Source organism: Canis lupus, chromosome 23 (genome assembly GCF_048164855.1).
Source record: "Canis lupus baileyi chromosome 23, mCanLup2.hap1, whole genome shotgun sequence".
NCBI lineage: Eukaryota > Metazoa > Chordata > Mammalia > Carnivora > Canidae > Canis > Canis lupus.
The window spans coordinates 41,796,295-41,808,433 of record NC_132860.1 but is presented as its reverse complement, the minus strand read 5'-3'; the positions used below and the strand labels follow the sequence as shown (position 1 = coordinate 41,808,433).

Below are 12,139 nucleotides of genomic sequence, written 5' to 3'. Positions count from 1 at the left end.
ACAGTTTTTCATTTCTTTTGGATAAATACCTAGGAGTGAGGTTGCTGGGAATTATGGTGAATACATGCATAACTTTAGAAGAAACTGCCAACCTATTTTCTAAAGTAGCTGTAACATTTTTTTTTTCAAGTTCACAAGAGAACTCTTTATTATTTCAGGCAAGAGGTCTGGATGAAAGGGTTACCATTCCTGGTAGCCAAAATCCAGGTGTTAGTGGCACTATTTCAACTTTGTGGATTCAACTTAGTCAGAAAAGGGTGCCAGGGTCCTACGTTCCCGAGCTGGACAAGAGGAAGGGCAAAACTGGAAGAGACTCTAACCTACTGATACTGCTGTTGAGACCCAACACCTCACGGGCCCGTCAGCAGGTCACAGACCCACCACCGAGGGGCAGAGGCCACACTACGCTACTTACGGGAGGAGGGACATGGGGCACCTGGGCGGACAGGCACCAACAGCTTCAGAACTCCTCAGTTAATGGATAATCCTTGTGGGAGGCACAGCTCACCAAGGCACAGACCCTCCAGTTCTGGTTGTAGCTGAGTAAGGTGGTCATGTCCACGGTGCTCAGCTCAAAGTCAAAGACCTGAAGGTTCTCAGCAATGCGTTCGGGTGTTATGGACTTGGGAATCATGACCAAATTCCTCTGCATGGGGAACCGGATCAGAACCCGGGCTGTAGTTTTATTGTGCTTGGCTGCGATCGCTTTGATCCGGGGATGCTCCAACAGGGAAGGGTCCTCAGGCTTGGCCCAGGCCTGTCGGGGGAGCCAAGGGGACTATAAGCAGTCACCACTATGCCTTTGGCTTGGCAGTACTGGATTAACTTCTCCTGAGTGAGGTATGTGTGGCACTCGATCTGGTTAACAGCAGGCTTATATTGTAAGCCAGGTTTGTTTAAGATCTCAATTTGGAGATGGTTGAAGTTGGAGACTCCGAAGGCTTTCACCAGCCCTTCATCCACCAGCTGTTCCATGGCCTCTCACGTGTCCACAAAACTGGTGTCACTGGGAATCACATTGCCTTCCCCATCCAGTTGGAAATACTCCTTCCCGGCCTTGAAGCCCGTGGGCCAGTGAATAAGGTAGAGGTCCAGGTAGTGGAGCTTCAGGTCTCTGAGCGTCTTCTAGCAGGCCCCCTTCACCATGCTCTTCTTGTGGTGTGTGCACCACAGCTTGCTGACGATGAAGAGGTCCTCTCGCTTCACCACCTGCCCCTTGAGCTTCTTCTGGATGGCCAAGCCCACTTCATTCTCATTCTGGTACACGTGAGCCCAGTCGATGTGGCGGTTCCCAAGGTCGATTGCGAGCTTCACAGCATTGGTCACTTTGCCGGGAGGGGACTTCCAGGTGCCCAGCCCCAAGATGGGCATCTTGGCGCCGTTACAGAGCACGAGGTGGCTGGCCATGTCCGCTAAGCTCCACAGACCGCGCCCGAGGACCAAGTAACTGTAACATTTTATATTCACACCAATAGTGTGTGAGACTCCTATCTGTTCTGCATCTTCATCAGCACTATGTAATGTTAGATGTTTCTATTTTTTTCCAATTGGTATGTAAGGATATCTCATTAGGGTTTTAATTTGCATTTCTCTAATGACTGAGTGTATTGAGTATTATTTTTAATGTGCTTATTAACCATATGTGTATTGTTTTTTGTAAAATGCCTGTTTATAGACTTGGCCATTCTTTATTGTGTCTTGTTGTTGTTCATTTTCTTTTTTAAAATAAGATTTTAATTATTTATTCATGAGAGACACAGAGAGAGAGAGAGAGGCAGAGACACAGGCAGAAGGAGAAGCAGGCTCCATGCAAGGAGCCTGACATGGGACTCGATCCTGGGTCTCCAGTATCACACCCCGGGCTGAAGGTGGTGCTAAACTGCTGAGCCCCGCGGGCTGTCCTGTTGTTCATTTTCTTATTGAGTTTCAGAGTTACCTATATATTCTGCAGCCTTATCAATTTGAGTTGTACAAATATTTTCTCTTTATCTGGGGCTTGCCTTTTTTACTTTCTTGGCAGTATCTTTTGATGAGTAGATTTTTCCCCTTTGATGAAGGCTAATTTTTTTTTCTTTCATGGATAATGCTTTTGCTGTTGTATCTAATAAATCTTTATCTTAGTTAGATACACAGAGATTTTTCTCCTTTTCTTCTACGATATTTATAATTTTAAAGTTTTAAACCTAGGTTTATGATACTTCATATTTTATGGTAACTTTTAATATGGTATGTGATACATGCAGAAGAATGAAACTAGACCACTCTCTTTCACCATACACAAAGATAAACTCAAAATGGATGAAAGATCTAAATGTGAGACAAGATTCCATCAAAATCCTAGAGGAGAACACAGGCAACACCCTTTTTGAACTCAGCCACAGTAACTTCTTGCAAGATACATCCACGAAGGCAAAAGAAACAAAAGCAAAAATGAACTATTGGGACTTCATCAAGATAAGAAGCTTTTGCACAGCAAAAGAAACAGTCAACAAAACTAAAAGACAACCTACAGAATGGGAGAATATATTTACAAATGACGTATCAGATAAAGGACTAGTATCCAAGATCTATAAAGAACTTATTAAACTCAACAGCAAAGAAACAAACAATCCAATCATGAAATGGGCAAAAGACATGAACAGAAATTTCACAAAGACATAGACACGGACAACAAGCACATGAGAAAATGCTCCGCATCACTGGCCATCAGGGAAATACAAATCAAAACCACAATGAGATACCACATCACACCAGTGAGAATGGGGAAAATTAACAAGGCAGGAAACCACAAATGTTGGAGAGGATGTGGAGAAAGGAGAACCCTCTTGCACTGTTGGTGGAAATGTGAACTGGTGCAGTCACTCTGGAAAACTGTGTGGAGGTTCCTCAAAGAGTTAAAAATAGACCTGCCCTACGACCCAGCAATTGCACTGCTGGGGATTTACCCCAAAGATTCAGATGCAATAAAACGCCAGGACACCTGCACCCTGATGTTTCTAGCAGCAATGTCCACAATAGCCAAACTGTGGAAGGAGCCTCGGTGTCCATTGAAAGATGAATGGATAAAGAAGATGTGGTCTATGTATACAATGGAATATTCCTCAGCCATTAGAAACGACAAATACCCACCATTTGCTTCAATGTGGATGGAACTGGAGGGTATTATGCTGAGTGAAGTAAGTCAATCGGAGAAGGACAGTGTATGTTCTCATTCATTTGGGGAATATAAATAATAGTGAAAGGGAATATAAGGGAAGGGAGAAGAAATGTGTGGGAAATATCAGAAAGAGAGACAGAACATAAAGACTCCTAACTCTGAGAAACGAACTAGGGGTGGTGGAAGGGAAGGAGGGCAGGGGGTGGGGGTGAATGGGTGATGGGCACTGAGGGGGGCACTTGACGGGATGAGCACTGGGTGTTATTCTGTGTGTTGGTAAATTGAACACCAATAAAAAATAAATTTATTTAAAAAATAAAAATAAAAAAATAAAAAATAAAAATCCAGCTCGTCCAAAAAATATATATATATGGTATGTGATAAAGGTCAAGGTTCATTTTTTGCATATGGTTGTCCAATTTTTCCAGCACCATTTGTTGAAAGTTTAATGATACACTTGATTTTATTCTATTCCATCACCACCATGACCTTATTCCACATATTAACTTATAATTATTTTACATTTACTTTTTTATTATTATTCAATTGCTTATGAGTTACAACAAAACTCTTCAAAAATTTTATATATATTCCCTGTCACCATTTCCTCTTTTACTATTGTTTCCTAAATATAGAATAGTCAACTACCATAGATGATTTTTGAAAACAGTCACCTCTCTGATAGTACTAAGTTCCTTAAAGGTATATCATATATAGTGTACATCCCAATCTGGGAACCCTATGCAATATTTTACACAATATTCAGAAAAATATGGTACATAAAAAATTGTGAAAGAATACATAAAAAATTACAGCTTAACATAGTTATTATCATGAAAATATAGTAAAATATAAATGTTGAGATGTCAGTTGATGGAGTCCAGAAGTATGTACACATTTTTTCATATTTGAGTTGAAAATTTCCTTTTAAATCAGTACTTTACTAGGAGAAAAATAACTTCCTGTGTGAGTATACATGAAGTAAAAGTACTATGAGCACTTATAAATAATGATCTGGTTAGGTATAGTATTTCATGTCTGTCACTTCTTGATAATAGATATTCTCATTTCTCAAAGAAAAGCTATCAAAATATTTTTTATCAATTTCTCAAAAATATTTCTTGCCCAGTTTTATTTCAAAACTAAGTTCCTACAATAAATTCTCTAGCACAGCATAAACTCAACGACTAATCAATCCTTGTTATTTTTCAGATTAAATGTGTACATGTGAAAGCAGCTCTTCTGAAAACCTCCAATGTAACAAGGTAAAATTGGATATTTTATACTCATTTTTACTTATTTTAAACAAATTTGTATGTATATTATTATCAATTTCAAAGACTTCTTACTCTTCCATATAATTAGCAACTACAATATTCCATGAAACTTGGAATGTTTTAATTGTGGTTTTCTGGCAAAACTACAAGACCAGAAGGGATCCTTATGGTATGATAACTTTTAAATAATGGTCTCTTAGTATGACTTAATATGATTTGTTACTCTACAGTAAGTACTATAAAATTCTCTGACATTTATTTAAATTAAATAACCATTGCATTTCCCTATTCAAATATCATATATCCTCATCTCATAGGTCTTTAGATATATTGTTAACAGTTTTGTGGCAGTGTATCACTTAAATGTGATAAAGGGTATCTAATAAACCATATGAAATAAAACAAAAAAAGAAAGAAAATTTTATTCTAAGTATTTATTTTAGTGTCTGAGTATTTTTCAATCAAAATTTAGAGAGTACTGCCCCAAAATGCTTTTCGTTTGTTTCTAAAATAGATCTCCATATATGTAATTTATCTCACAATGACACAAACATAATTTCCATGAATTAAGCTCCAAACTGTATCATTTAACGACATTTAAACTAAAACACTCATTTTTATTGCTCTCATTTCATTGTCATCACACAAAATCAGAACATTGTAGAGACCAATGTACCAGACACAACAATGACATTGGGGTGATTGCAATCTCATTGGGCTGAGAAAATGGACCTAAAACATACAGCAAGAAAAGGTAATAATTCATGGTAAACCTTAAGACAGCCATCATTTCTAAAGAGGAAACTTGAAGAGATAACTCTCTTCTTAATGAATATTTCTCATTTTTAAGTTGAATTTCTGTAAATGTTGAATCCATACTATAGAAATCCCAGGAGAACTCAATTGTATCTTACCTACCCAGCTAACTACATTATTTGTCTATGGAGAATTCAACTAACCAGAGAAGGGGGTGGGGAAGAGCAAAATAATTCAAAAGAAGTACACTCACCATGAAAATTCTCTAGAGACTATAAATCCCTCAATAAATACATAACAAACTTATCTGGATTTATAAGACAGCTGCCAAGTAAGATTTGTCCTTTGTGTATCTTATAATCTAAACACTCCTACAATGGAAGTAACAGAAATATATTTATCTACTAATGTAGATTAAACAGAATACCTTTCTTTTGCTTCACTTAATTTAATCTTCACATTGTCCTTTATTACTTTATTATTACTTTATTATTACACGGTGTTCCTACTTTGGAGATGAAGAAAGTGGATGATAGACTTTAAGGGGATGAGCTAGAGAAAGAGACAGAGAGATAAAGATGCAGGGGTGGAGATGTAGATCCAGGTAAGATTAATCTAAAGGCATATTTTGGAAAGTGATAACGTGAAGAGAATACCAAATTTTTTTTCTTCTATGGCTACATGTTAATTGTATAAGCATATCTTCCAAGAAATGGAAATATTCCTTCAGTTCATAAATACAGTAATAGCCTCTACTAAGTTTAACTCATTAATTCAACTCATTAAGTTTATTCTTTTTTTTTGACGTATACTCCCGAACATTTTAATTCTAAAGAGCTTAGTACATGAAAAGCCCCATAGTTTCCAAATGCCCATCAAAAAGGGAATGAATAATCCGTCCCATCAGAGCTGGGAAAATTTTTTCTAAATGAGGTGGAGGGATGGAGGTTGACAACCATTCTCTTCCAAAAAGATAAACATTGGGCAGCCCGGGTGGCTCAGCGGTTTAGCGCCGACTTCAGTCCAGAGCGTGATCCCAGAGACCCGGGATCGAGTCCCATGTTGGGCTCCCTGCCTGGCGCCTGCTTCTCCCTCTGCCTCTGTCTCTCTGCCTCTGTCTCTGTCTCTGTATCTCTCTCTCTTTCTCTGTGTCTTTCATGAATAAATAAAATCTTAAAAAAAAAAAAGAATGACTTGCTAAAACTCTGAAAAAATGAAAGACTTCATACTTGTCATAGGTGGCCACTTCAGGAGAACATTCATGCACATGCCCAGGTGATAGTTTATTTCCACTTGTGCCTCTGTTAGCTCTGCAGCATCTTCATAGTTAGACCTTATCATCTTATGACCTCGCCTTTTCTTCCTGTTTTCTGGGATTTTGTATCCTAGAACCTCCTTTTTGTTGACAGAACAATTCATCACAAACACTGCTCTATACTGTCTTGTATGATTCATGCCTTTGGCAATCAAGACATAGGGTGGTCATGCAGGCAAGGCAATTCAAGACAGCATCACTATACGGAACAGGCTGTTGTGGTGGATGTGGTCTCTGTGTTCCAAAACCATGGTAGCCTCTTCTTTGTGCATCAACCGAGGCCTGATCTCTGTTATCTTTTTCAGGATCACATAATAACTCATCATTTGTTGAAATCCTGTGTCATTTTTTTCTTTTTCTTCTTCATTACCTGTGCTGTTTTGTCTTCATCTTCAGAATCAGAATCAAAATATATATCATTATAGTACTTTGTCAGAGATGTTCCAACATTTCTAGTTCCTGAGGAAGACTCTGTTTCCAGAAAGGATAACTTGTCCTCCATTGTTTTTATGGTAGAATTTAATTCAGCTTCCATTTCTTTTTCAAATTCGTCTTCACTAGATGATTCACTTTCTCCAGTAAGACATTCTCTGATGAGTTTTCCGTTTTGGTCAGGAGTTCCATGTAAAAGCACATCCACTTCATCTTCAGAACTGCTTCAAAGCAGGTTCCTTGTCACCAGGCTCTTCCACTGTGTAAGGGTGGTACTCATCCTGGAGCCGGCTCATAGACCTACACTCTTAGACACTGACTACAAGCATCTGCACAGCATCCAAGTTTATTTTTAATAAACTTAATCCTCCTACTACCAATTCTATTTTAATTTTATGTTTGGTGGTATTTTTTCAAGTGGGTGGGATCAATAGAAGAGAAAAAAGGAACATTATTGTGGTTTGACTCACCAAAAAATGTAAGCTTTTGTGTTAAGTGACTTATGGTGAGAAAAATAATATGCACTCGAGCCAAAGGAAAATTAATTCATTCTTTTTTATTTTTAGATTCCAATGAATAAATGTAATTTCAGTAAAGAGAAGTTGAACAGTTGTGTTTAATAATTTATGGCTTGATAAGAGGTGAGAAGAGACCAAAAAAAAAAAAAAAAAGTCACTGAACAAAGAAGCAGAAGAAAGTATAAAGAAAGAAGTGTTGAGACCCTGAGGTTTTCATAAGGACTATGAAGGTTCTGGTATAAATTGACTATTTAAATTTATTCTGTAGACCTTAACAGTCAAGAGACCAAATAGACCATAACATTATGTACCTAATCCTGTGCAAAGTGCTAGGGAATAAAGAAATGAGATATGGTTCATACCCTACTAGGCTACCATGTTCATAAATGATGATAATGCATGACATTCAATGAGTGAACCAATAAACTAAGTTCTACAAAACAGTTATTCCACGTTCAATGCTTTAAAAGGCTAAGGACATCAGGCTCAATGTTATTATTGGATTTCTTTCATCAAGTTGGAAAAGACATACTGGAAATGTATGTATATTCGTGTCTTGTTAAGGTGTCCAGGTCAATCTCCTCACTTAATAACCCATCAAGAAAACATTACTTTGTAAAACACTGAGCTATAACTTTCTGGCCTTAAAAATATCACAGGCTATGGGTAGAAATTTAGCTGTTTAAATTAGAAAATGACAGTTGTTTTGAATCAGAGATCAATACCGTGTTGTGAGGAGCTTTTTACTGTAATTTTTAAAAAGCTGTACCAGGTTACTTTTGCTTTTGCAAATGGTCATCTCTACAATCAACAGGGTGCATAAGATTTGATAACTGTTGAAACAGGAAAGCATCAGACAATGGGATACTATGCAATGTCACTGTTGTTGGAAACTCTGAAACAAGATGACAGAAGCTGTCATCCTTCTTGAGGACCAGTCTTTGAGACCTGGAGGTTTCAGGTCTTTGGAACAACTCAACTCACTCCTCTTTGACATTGGTATACACCAAATCCTATCTATTTCAACTATGAATTCCCCTCTTCGGTTAAAGTTGCTTCTTTTTCTTCCCTACTATTCTAAGAAGATTAAAAATATGTTTACTTTGTCTCTGCTGTGTGAACAGATGTACTCATTTGTATGGTGAAAAATCTTGGAACCTTTACTTCCAGACTAGAAAATACAGCTATTGTCAGGAAATCAGACATTGAGTAAATTTCCATGGAGACACAGGTAATCAGGAAATTGTATCATGTTTATAAATGGAGAGAATACTAATATGATAACTAGATTATGGAGTTATTATTACATGATAATTGTGGTATAGTATTGTGTTATACAGTAATACTCATGGAAATTTAAGTATAAACTGTCTATACTGTGCAAGAAAACAGGAGCACACCTGAATAGTGAGGTCATACCCTATACCAGCATCCTGAAAATGAAGCAGTTCTCCCAGGCAAGAACCCAAACCTGAAAGAGAAGGCCCAAGTAACAAAGAATAGCTTTGTCTTCTCTTAGTATTGACCAGGAAGCTGTCAAGATATTTTGAAAAAGTTCCTGAGCAATATATATAATGTTGTCCTCCAAAAGTTGGAATTAATAAATGCAAACTTTTTTTGATCAAAATAGAGTGCCCTGGTCATGACTAAAGAGATGTTTCTTAGTCACTGCATATTTTTAGAGCATCTGCTAAAAGAATTAGCACAGCTGTCAATAATGAGAGAATTTGAGAACACGGATGATGAAAAATTATGCATGTGGAAGGGAAAAGACAAAACCTCATTGCTCTTTTCTTCCATGCTCTGAAGTAACCTTACCTATGTTTAGTGTTTGCATACAGAAAATATTTCATACATAATTTGTGTGCATGTCTCTTTTCCTCATCAGAATGTAAGTTTCTAGAAGACAGCCATGCAGAGTTCCTGGCACAGGGCCTCATACTTGGAAGACTCTCAGTAGCTGTTAATGAATGAATAAACAGTACCTGAAACTAAAGCATCTTCCTATTGATGGATGAAATTAAATCATATATTGACAAACTAGTGATTATTTGCATTACTACCATTGAGTTAAGGTAGAAAATAAATGTTATTGGGGTATAAGATTAATAATTACTAGAGATCTGATACTATAAAGAGAACTAACTTCCTGTTCCTAACTAACCTGTTTGTTGAAACTCCTTTAAGGTAGAAGAACTTGAATAGTTTAAGATCTCATTTAGGCCTTAAACTATTCCTTCAAATGCCACTATGTATCTTACTTTTCACTGTTATGGGCCTTTTTGGAATCACATATGTACTTCTAGTCAGTACTCCCCAAACACACAAGATACCAAACACCTAAAACAAGATGCTGATCTATTGTAGACAGAAAGGGCTGAAATGTCAAGAGATGTTGGAATCCTTATTTTCACGTGGATAAGTAATTATGTAGGAGTACTGGCAACAAGAGCAATTGACAGGAGACTTGGAATGTTATTAATTTTTGAAACTCATAAAACTTTTGGGAAAAATTCTCCAAGTCTCTCTTTGTAGGAAGGAAGAAAGAGACCAGAAGTTAGCAGAGAGCTTCTAGTCATTCTTAGTTAAGGCTGAGGAGAAGGCGAAAGATATTCCTGCAAGGCAAATGTTATGTTAGGCACTCCCACACTAGCAGAAAATGAATAGATAGTTTATATCTGAATAGCACATTACAGCTTAAAAAGTGCTATAAATGGTTCAGTCAGTTAAGCATTTGACTCTTGATTTTAGTTCATGTCGTGATCTCAGGGTCATGAAATCAAGTCCCAAGTTGGGTTCCCTGGAGTTATGGAGCCTGCTTAAAGTTCTCTCTCTGCTCCTCTCCCTATATTGTCCCCCGTCTTCGCTCACGCGCACACTCTCTCTCTCTCTCTAAAAAAAAAAAAAGAAAAAAAAAGAAACAGATAAGTTTTATCACATTTAACCACATGTATAATCAGAAAAGTCATTATAAACCCCAATTGGTAGATGAGAAACCAATTTTAAAGAAGCTAAGTAAATAAAGCTAAGTGATTGTCTAAGTAGCAAACTGGGACTACAACCCAGCTTTTTTATCCTAAAGTCAATATATATATTAAAAACACACAAACAAAACCAAAAACAAAATACCCTTTATCTTTCATGAAAAATTTTATTGACTAGTGGAGTCTATCTAGAGTTCTGTTTTAGAAAGGATTTGAAGCCAAGCCCTGACTCATTGGAAAAGACCACTGTGGTTGATTATTAATGTGTGCCCTGGACAAAAAATAAAGAGCAGAATGTCAACCATTCCTGCACTTTTCACCCATGCTGAGGTCCCAAATAAGTATGTCTACCATGACAGTGACACTGATTATAGGATCATTGATCAATGGAAGGTAAGAATTGCTTCCAGCTGCAAGGAATTAGAGCAAATTGCAGGTGCCCCCTCCTAACCCAAGAGGCCAGCTAGGACTTCATTGACTAGATTTTACTCAAAGGCATATTCAGAGATGACCAGAGAAAGAGTAGGAAGGTAGTTATGCCCAGGAAGTGAATTGTGCCTTGGAAGACTGTGTTGTGTCTTCATTAGACAAAGCATGCTATCTGTATGTAACTGAAGTGAAGAGAAATCTTGCATCCAATTTACAGAGTTTAAAATATTTGCCTGGGATCCCTGGGTGGCTCAGCGGTTTGGCGCCTGCCTTCAACCCGGGGTGTGATCCTGGAGACCCGGGTTCGAGTCCCACTTTGGGATCCCTGCATGGAGCCTGCTTCTGCCTCTGCCTGTGTCTCTGCCTCTCTCTCCCTCTCTCTCTCTCATGAATGAATGAATGAATGAATGAATAAATAAATAAATAAAATATTTGCCTAAGTCCAGTAATTTTAAGAAGAGTGAAATTTAAGGAATATTATCATAGCCTTTTATATACATCACTTCCACCTAAATAAAGTACCTTTATCTTTGCCTTTCATAATAACAGGAAGATTTGCCATTTGAATAATGAGTATTCTTCCCAAACATAAGACAAGTAATTTTCCTCAGGTAAATAAGATATTTGTCTTTTTTAGGAGACCAGTTAAGTGGGCTCGATCAAGAGTGAGAAGACTGTACTTTTTATATTACTATACTTAATGTACTTACTGACATATTCTCTAAGGTAAAAAAAAAACTATATATAAAGAAGGCATTGTAGTAAAATGAGGTAATTGTTATCTAAATATGTAGGAAAAGATTTATGCTTTAAGATGCTGCATCAACTGTTAATGGTCTTTGGGCCACTTGTTCCATATTAGACTTTTGCATGCTCTTCAGTCTTTTTGTCCCTGAATGATCTTGCTGCCCATTACCTTTCTTCTGGCTGAAAAGGCAGAAGTACAGAGAGCCTTCCTCAGTGCCCAGTGCATTTCAAATCTATTCTCATTTTCAATGCCTGATTCTGTGTGAAAAGGTGTAATTTAAATTTAATTTTAGGGTAATTTTAATAGAACATTTGCATAATACAATTCTTGCTTCTCATAATTCAAGTCTGCTTACTCCAAATAGGCTTCTCCTTGGGCACACTTCGACCGTGCTCTAAATGCTAATATATTTGGCTTCCCTCAGATGAGGGTAAGGAAGCAAAAAGGAGCAAAGCCTATGGGAAGAAGGTTGAGGTGGGATTTCATGAAGCTATTAATTAATAATAAGAGACCTTGAATTTTC

At 37.3% G+C, this 12,139-nt stretch overlaps 1 long non-coding RNA gene and 2 pseudogenes across 5 annotated transcripts in view; 1 reads left to right on the top strand and 2 right to left on the bottom strand.

Annotated features, from left to right (window-relative positions):
• LOC140615145 (uncharacterized) overlaps nucleotides 1-9,484 on the top strand; it is an 82,998-nt gene extending 73,514 nt beyond the window's left edge. For 4 of the 5 annotated variants that reach the window (XR_012015829.1, XR_012015830.1, XR_012015827.1 and 1 more), the window contains 4 exons: nucleotides 4,370-4,422; nucleotides 7,504-8,454; nucleotides 8,580-8,686; nucleotides 9,344-9,484. This is a non-coding gene — a long non-coding RNA (uncharacterized lncRNA). Of the gene's footprint in view, nucleotides 1-4,369; nucleotides 4,423-5,088; nucleotides 5,189-7,503; nucleotides 8,455-8,579; nucleotides 8,687-9,343 lie in introns of all 5 variants that reach the window. The other variant, XR_012015828.1, reaches the window with a different exon arrangement.
• LOC140615597 (aldo-keto reductase family 1 member B1 pseudogene) lies at nucleotides 123-1,407 on the bottom strand (annotated as a pseudogene).
• On the bottom strand, nucleotides 6,383-7,233 carry LOC140615596 (E2F-associated phosphoprotein pseudogene; annotated as a pseudogene).
• Nucleotides 9,485-12,139: the final 2,655 nt, after the last annotated feature.